The 7500-nt window shown below is 38.7% G+C and overlaps 1 long non-coding RNA gene across 1 annotated transcript; it reads left to right on the forward strand.

The window, feature by feature from the left end:
• The first annotated feature begins 5821 nt into the window (after positions 1–5821).
• Positions 5822–6317, forward strand: LOC116716501 (uncharacterized). Its single transcript, XR_004338520.1, has 2 exons — positions 5822–6066; positions 6143–6317. It is a non-coding gene; the product is annotated as an uncharacterized LOC116716501 (long non-coding RNA).
• Positions 6318–7500: the final 1183 nt, after the last annotated feature.

A 7500-nucleotide genomic window follows, 5' to 3' on the forward strand; every position in this document is an offset into this window, starting at 1 on the left:
TTTGTTTCCATTCTTTATGTAAGATGGTAATGGATAGAAATCTATCAAGTCACAGATGTTTAGACACTGCATCTTTTCATCATCTTTCCTAACAGAGTACAGAATGGTCTCAGTGTCCTGCTGATCCTCAGAGGTTGAAGCTGCAGCAGTTTGAGTCTAAAGAGACTCTGACTGGATCATGATGATGACCTCTGACCTCCAAGGTTTTCCTCCCGTTTATTTTCTCGTGTCTGTCATTTATTGTTTGTCTCTTTGGATCAATAAAGATCCAATTCAAACTGGGCTCCATTTAGAGGCTTCGTGGAGTTTTGATCTGAACTGGATTCAACTGGAAAGTTGATCTTTTTTCTCTCTGATTCATTTTCATCCTGGAACCAGAAATGGTCTGAGAATGGAAACATGGGAATCATTTTCAGTTCAGCTTTGAAGCCATGAAAGACACTTCAAACCTCTTTTCTCTGCTGCTTCGTCCTTCTGCTGACATGAAAATGTTCCTCAAAGCTCCACAGATAAAAAGATGCTTCACTGGAAACTGCAGCGAAACTTCAGCTTCCATCAGAGAAACCAGTTTAACCAGTTTTAGAACTGGATGTCCTACAGAAACTCTGATCTTAGAGCAGTTTTCAGAAACATGTGGAACCTGGAAAATAAAGATTTTATATATTTTATGTTCATTGTAAAAGCTAAATCTTGAAGTTTTACGTCATCATTGATTCTCAGCTTTAATTTCTCTCAGTTTGTTTTGGTTTTTACTTTTTTAACTCCATATTTCATGTTTTGAGTTTTCTAGAGAACTTCGGGCTCTTTACTGTGATTTTACTGATTTATTCAAACCTCAGAGAATCACTGGGATAATGTGCTGATTGGTTCATGTTTGATTTTCATAATTCTTCTAATGTAATGTGGGTTGCTGGGTGTTTAACGACCAAATAAAGTTTTTAAAAAATCTTTGTGTATTTTTTATGCAGCTGACTGTGTACACATATAATAAATAAACTTGTCTTGTACATTCTGCGTCTTCTTCTCACACTTTTTGCCTGAGAGGAGAGTCTCTCCCTCAACCTAGGTACCCTTAGTTTAAACGTTAAGGTTTAAACTTTAAGGTTTTAACTTTAAGGTTTAAACTTTAAGGTAGCGTGCGGTACCTACTGTGGGCCACCAGGGCCCCGAAGAGCAATTCTTTTTGTTTTCTTTTTATCAATAAAATAATTTCTACATACATTATCAAATACTATATATTGTGAAAACAAATCACTTCATAGTGAAATTGTGTGTTTTTGATATGACAGGAATTATTACAAAAAATGAATAAAAATCAGCTCCACCAAGGTGCCTGTTATTGGCCTTTAGGCTTAGGTTTTTATGCCTTGGGCATGTGTTGTGCTGAGAAACGCTTACCTGCCGAGATATTCTTAAAGATTCATTTTTGTAAAACATGGTTTGAAATTCCCTGATTTTTTTAACACCATAATAGCTTAAAGCATTACAAAACAAAGGCCCATTATGTAGAACATTTTATAGCATCCTTAGTAGTTTAGTCTATTAATGTAGGGGGGATGCATTTTAATTTCTGAGCCTGCCAATATTTGCATCCCCGGTCTATTGTCCTGTTGATATGAAACTTATAGCGGTAGCTCAGAGAACAAGTGTCATTGCGTAGAAAATGTGAAATCCCTCTTAACTCTTCATTTCTTCAAGTTAGCAGGGGGATGCATTTTTTGGCATAGCAAATTATTAGCTTGCCAATACATGCAGGCCATATATATTTTCCCCAAATATTATTCTATTGATATAAAGCTTATACCAGCAGTTCATAGAACAAGTGTGATTATGTAGAAAAAGTTATTTCACTCTCAACTGTTTGTTTCTTCAAGTTAGCAGTGGATGCATATTTTGGCACACCAAATTATGAGCTGCTGATATTTGCATGCCCTGTTTTTGCTTGATCTTATGAATTCATTATGTCACAACAAAGGGTAAGACAGCAATAAGTGCCCTTACAAAAAAAAATTACATGTGAATGATGTGTGAAAGATGTGAATCACATGTGAAAGCACATGTATACATGTGATTTTGGTACATGGGAATTACATGTGATACACACATTTCCACATGTGGAAATATGTGATATACATATATACAATTATAAAATAATGGGACCACCATTTGTTTGCCATGAAAATGTCCAATTTCTTCATATTATTCACTTTTCACAATGAATATGAGGTCACATCTCAATAATTTTCTAAGACATAACTGCATACTAAAGTAAACTTGTAGCTATGAATCAAGACTTCTAAGACAAGTATATATGTACACAAAACAACAATTTATTTACTTCTGTTTGACACTGTTGAGAACCAGAAACAACTTTTAACTTCTGAGTATGACTCCATACAGACTTGCCCAAAATTAGGCCCAGACAATAAACGTGTCAAAATCAGATGTGTAGAAACGGGTTTAATACCATCAGTGCCAGTCCAGAGAGGGAAAACAAAACCTCGGGTAAAACCTCAGCGACTGGTCCTTCGCTTTGTTTCAGGAGAGACTGTAGCATTCGACTGTGAACCCACTGAGTCTCCTTAATGTCTTCAAGGATGGTTAGAACACACACACATGTTGGCATTGGTGGCTTGTATAGGGGTCTTCTTATATGTGCCAGTAACCACAGGTGAAGGTGCTGTGGTTACTGGCACAAGGGTGCTGATGCTCAGGTGGGGAGTTTTCCTTCTCTAGTGCTGAAGGTGATGAGGTCCTCTGGCTGTTCTGATGTGTTGCCCCATTCATTCCTCATCTGAGCTTCACTGGACCACTGGCCTCGAACAAAATGTAAAAATAAATAAAAGAAAGCTCCTATGATCTTGACTACATTTTATGTGCACACACACACACACAGCAGAGTCCTACTTTTACATCAGTATGTAATTGACCAGAATGACATGGGGTGCTCTGATCTGCTAAGCAAAGCAGCATAACGTGACGTTGTTTGGTGACTATCCTGTGTCACGCTAAAGAAACACTTCAGTTGATAAAACTATAATTCTCTTGGCAATTAAAAGAAAAATCATGCAGTGTTACAAACAGTAACAGGTCAATTTATATTTTTCAACTGGAAGAATGTCATCATAATGACGAGCTCACACATCTGCACGCGCTCCAGACATAGAGGGAGGGTGGAGAAATTACCGTTATTTTATAACGGTCCTCAACTTTAATTTTGACTGAAAAAACAGCTGCCGTCTGTTGTGCCCTCCATTAAAAAAATAGCCAAGGTAAAGGTTAAGTAGTGAAGCATCGAACCATCAAATCCACACTGATTTGTTTTGGGACCTGTGGGCCCCAAGATAATGCCTTCAAACTGTAAAATGGGCCAGCATTCAGTTAACGTTTAGCTAGCTTAGCATCACTTTAGCACTAAGGAAAAGTTCACCGGTACATCACTATCAGTACGCATTACTTTCCAGATTTGTATTTCTGTGTAAACATTTTCGATACACCTTGAGATTCAAATCGACTAAAACATTTCTTACCTTTTGTTTGGGAAAAAAAAGGCAACTCTTCAAGTCCGCTTTATCCATAAATATATATAATAGCTCAGGCTTAAACCCTTTATGTTGTATTATTTCATTTTATAAAGCATTTTAAACTTTTATTTCACACCAGTTGGTTATTTTTTTAGTTAACTATATACTTTATATTGTTATCAAATATTTCTTTAACACATAAATATAAGTGTTGCTTTGTCTTAAAGTTGAAGTTTATGCCTCTGGCATCACTTAACATTCATTTAAGTGATGCCAGAGGCACATAAATTAAGGCACATTTGAGAAATATGTGATCACATGTGATCCCATGTTGAATAAACCATGGATCACATGAACAAAATACTTTATCATATGTGGAAAATGGGAACCACATGTGGTCACATGTGAATTTCATGGGATTTTTTTGTAAGGGTGGTACCACCACCATCATTGTGTCAAGAAACGCCCAGTTGACACAGATTGATGAATGTGAATTACTTAAGAGTTAGATTTGAGTAAAGTGGGTTCTTTATAATATTTCTTACTGTGTTGTGAAATTGAATGCATAAGATCAAATAATCCACTGACAGGTGAGGAAGGTCACCAGCGGCCTCCAAATGTCCCTTGCCAGAAAATGCTTGTCCTGCAATTTGAAGATTTTGGATAGTAATGTGTTATATGAAATGTTCTAGAGGATGGTGTTAAGGAAAAATGATTATTTTTGGTGCTTAATACAGTTAATCTTACGGCATGTGTAAAAGGTATATTCAACACTCTTATTTTGAACCAGACAAACAGGGGCCAAAATGCAGATCACTCAATGGGGCCTCCCGCTGTGCGGCTGGACCACACGAAGCCATAAAATTAGCATTTCCCACAGGGCAGAAGCACTGTAGCTTGGGGGAAGAGACTTTAGATGTCACAGGTATCTGTGAAATGTTATCTCAGGTTTTTTCTGTGCCAGGGATGGCCGTGGAACTACAGGGATCAGGACGAAGCGGTTCGCTCTTTTGTTTTCCCAGAGACCAGATGGCCTTTTGATCTTTGCCGTAAATTAGGGGGAGTTCCAAGTTTCTCTGAGTGCTTAAGGGAGTTTCCAGTTGGTCAACAAGAGGAACGCCTTGGGTGCATATATTAAACAGAAAAAACACCCCCTTAGTATAAGATTTCGTGTCAGGAGAAAAAATTCAGAGAGCTGCCACTATTTTTGCTTTTTTCCATCGGCTCTCTCCAAAGACACGTCTTTGCTTTTTGTTCGTCTTTGTTTTGTTTTTTGTCTGTCTTTGTCTTGTCTGTCTTTGTCTGTATAAGGTAAATAATGCATATCTCTGTTCCTCTGCAGCTTTGTTGATTGATTCATGCGTTGCTTTGTATGGGATTAAACTCTGTGATTCTGTGACGTCAACACGCGCATTGTTGTTGTTTCACTTTAGCAGCACGCCCCCGCTAAGGACCCGGGAGATTTAAGGAAGAGAGAGCCAAACGTTTTGTCCAAATTAATCTTAAATTATTCTTTTCCTTAATAATGGCACATATCCTCTGAGCTACTAGAGTGACTTTCATTTCTGTACAACACTTTTGAACTGAAAAACAGGGCATGCAAATATCGGCAGCTCATAATTTGCTGTGCCAAAACATGTATCCCCTGCTAACTCGGCTAAATAGAGAGTTAGGAAGGATTTCACTTTTCTACATAATCATTTCTGTTCTCTGAGCTACTGGTACTGTTTCAATCAAAAGGATGACATTTGGGGAAAATAGACTGGGCATGCATATATCGGCAGGCTCAAAATCCATATTGCCAAATTATGCATCCCCCTCCTAGCTTGAAGAAATAAAGAGTTAAGAGTGACATAACCTTTTCTACATAATTCCACTTATCCACTGAGCTACTGGTATGAGTTTCACATCAATAGGATAATATCTGAGGAAAATAGAGAGGGCATGCAGATATCGGCAGGCTTTGCCAAAAAATGCCTCCCCTCCAAACTTGAAGAAGTAAACAGTTACGAGTGAAATAACTTTTTCTACGTAATCACAGTTAACCTGCGAAATAAAGCCCACCGTTTTAGGGCTTACATGGCTAAGAAACGTGATAATATTACGAATATCTTTCGCAATAGTTTCCTCTTCGGTCATATTTCAGTCCGTTTTCTCATCAATATGCGACAGTTTAGAGCGATGCGCGCTCCCGCTTAAACTACTTGAAGGCTTAAACTACTTGAAGGCTTAAACTTCTTGAAGGCTTAAACTACCTTAAGGCTTAAACTACCTTAAGTGTAAGTGTCAATAAATAGTTTATTTCTTGACAAAATGTATGTTTATTTCTAAAAGATAGAATAATGTATTTTAAGTTGTTTGGTTCACGTTTTAAGATTTGTGTTAAATGATTGTATTTTATTTCGTGTCAAATAATTTTTTGTCAAAAGGTATCGCGAGATTTGTGTGCATGTGTGAGGCTGCGAGACTTAAGTAAGCATAGAAGAAGCAGAAGCTCGTGCCAGAGCTATGTGTAGCAGCCTCGTGTCCTGTCGTTGTCAAGGTATTTTGTAGTTATGTTTGTAATGTTTTGTGAATTTATTGGTTATGGTGTTTTAATTACTTAATATTTGGTTTAGAGTGAACAACGACGAATCATTCTGTTAAAGACCTCCGAAGTGGCAGGCGGCCACGAGGTAACTTTTTTGTCAAAGCACGCGTCACCTGTCTGTTTGTAAATGTATCTATGTCTAAAGCTTTGTCTTTTATTTCTGTAGTTTTCACGGCATCTAATAAAGAGCCCGTCTTAAGAAAGCCGTGCCAGAGTTGTCACTTTGGAGCTACATTAAGGCTTAAACTACCTTAAGGCTTAAACTACCTTAAGGCTTCTCTTGTCCATGTGCATGGTCTGTGTGTGTATAAAAAGTGTAGGTAGTAGAATGAGATGTTCAGCATGTCAGTAAATGAGTATCAGTGTAAATGTAGAGCCAGAGGTTCCAGAACTTAGCTCAGTTGGAGACAAACATTTGCTGTCGTCTCTACGCAGCCTCCAGCAGGAGACATATCTTGTTGATCGGCTTCTCCAGCTCATTTGTTCTCGTCTTGACTCGAACACGTCGAACCAATCCACTTGCATCTGCCATGGTTTCTGTGATGCGTCCGATAGGCCAAGAATTTCTTGGTGCAGCCTCGTCAACAACAAGCACTACATCATCAATGGCAAAGTTCCTGCGAGTCTTGTTCCATTTCCGTCGCTCTTGCAACATAGGGAGATATTCTTTCACCCACCGTTTCCAGAACAGGTCCACAATGTATTGGGCTTGCCTCCAACGTCTCCGCATGTACAGGTCCTCCTTTTTGAACAAACCTGGTGGCAGCACAGGCTTACCTTTTAACTGGAACAAATGATTTGGAGTAAGAGCCCCTAAATCATTGGGATCTTCAGAAGAAGGTGTAATCGGGCGATCATTTAATATAGCCTCCACTTCACATAAAACTGTGTGCAAGCCTTCATCATCTAGTACTTGCTGGTTTGTGATGGAGCACAATACTTTCTTTATTTCCTGCACCAGGCGCTCCCATACACCACCATGATGGGCTCCATAAGGAGGGTTAAAAGTCCACTTTATGCCATCTTGTGCTAAGCATTTTTGGATTTTGCTTTGCTTTAGCTCTAACATGGCTTGCTTCAACTCACGATTTGAGCCGACAAAGTTGGTTCCGTTGTCCGACCGGATTTCCTTGACTTGTCCTCTCCGGCAGATTCATCTCCTGATGGCGTTTATGCAGGAATCTGGCTTTTGTCGTTGCCTTTGACACACCGTACAGTCTCTGATGATCTTTCTGGCTGCTGAATTAGCATGAGGGATCCAGTACTGTCGTCGAAGGGTAGAAAGCATGTGATTTCTTCCTCTGTGTCCAACCTTTTCATGGATATGTTGAAGAATGAGCTTTGAAACATGGCTTCCTTTAGGCAATATTGCAGGATGTTTTGTTT

Source organism: Xiphophorus hellerii, unplaced genomic scaffold (assembly GCF_003331165.1).
Source record: "Xiphophorus hellerii strain 12219 unplaced genomic scaffold, Xiphophorus_hellerii-4.1 PGA_scaffold_60__1_contigs__length_49999, whole genome shotgun sequence".
NCBI lineage: Eukaryota > Metazoa > Chordata > Actinopteri > Cyprinodontiformes > Poeciliidae > Xiphophorus > Xiphophorus hellerii.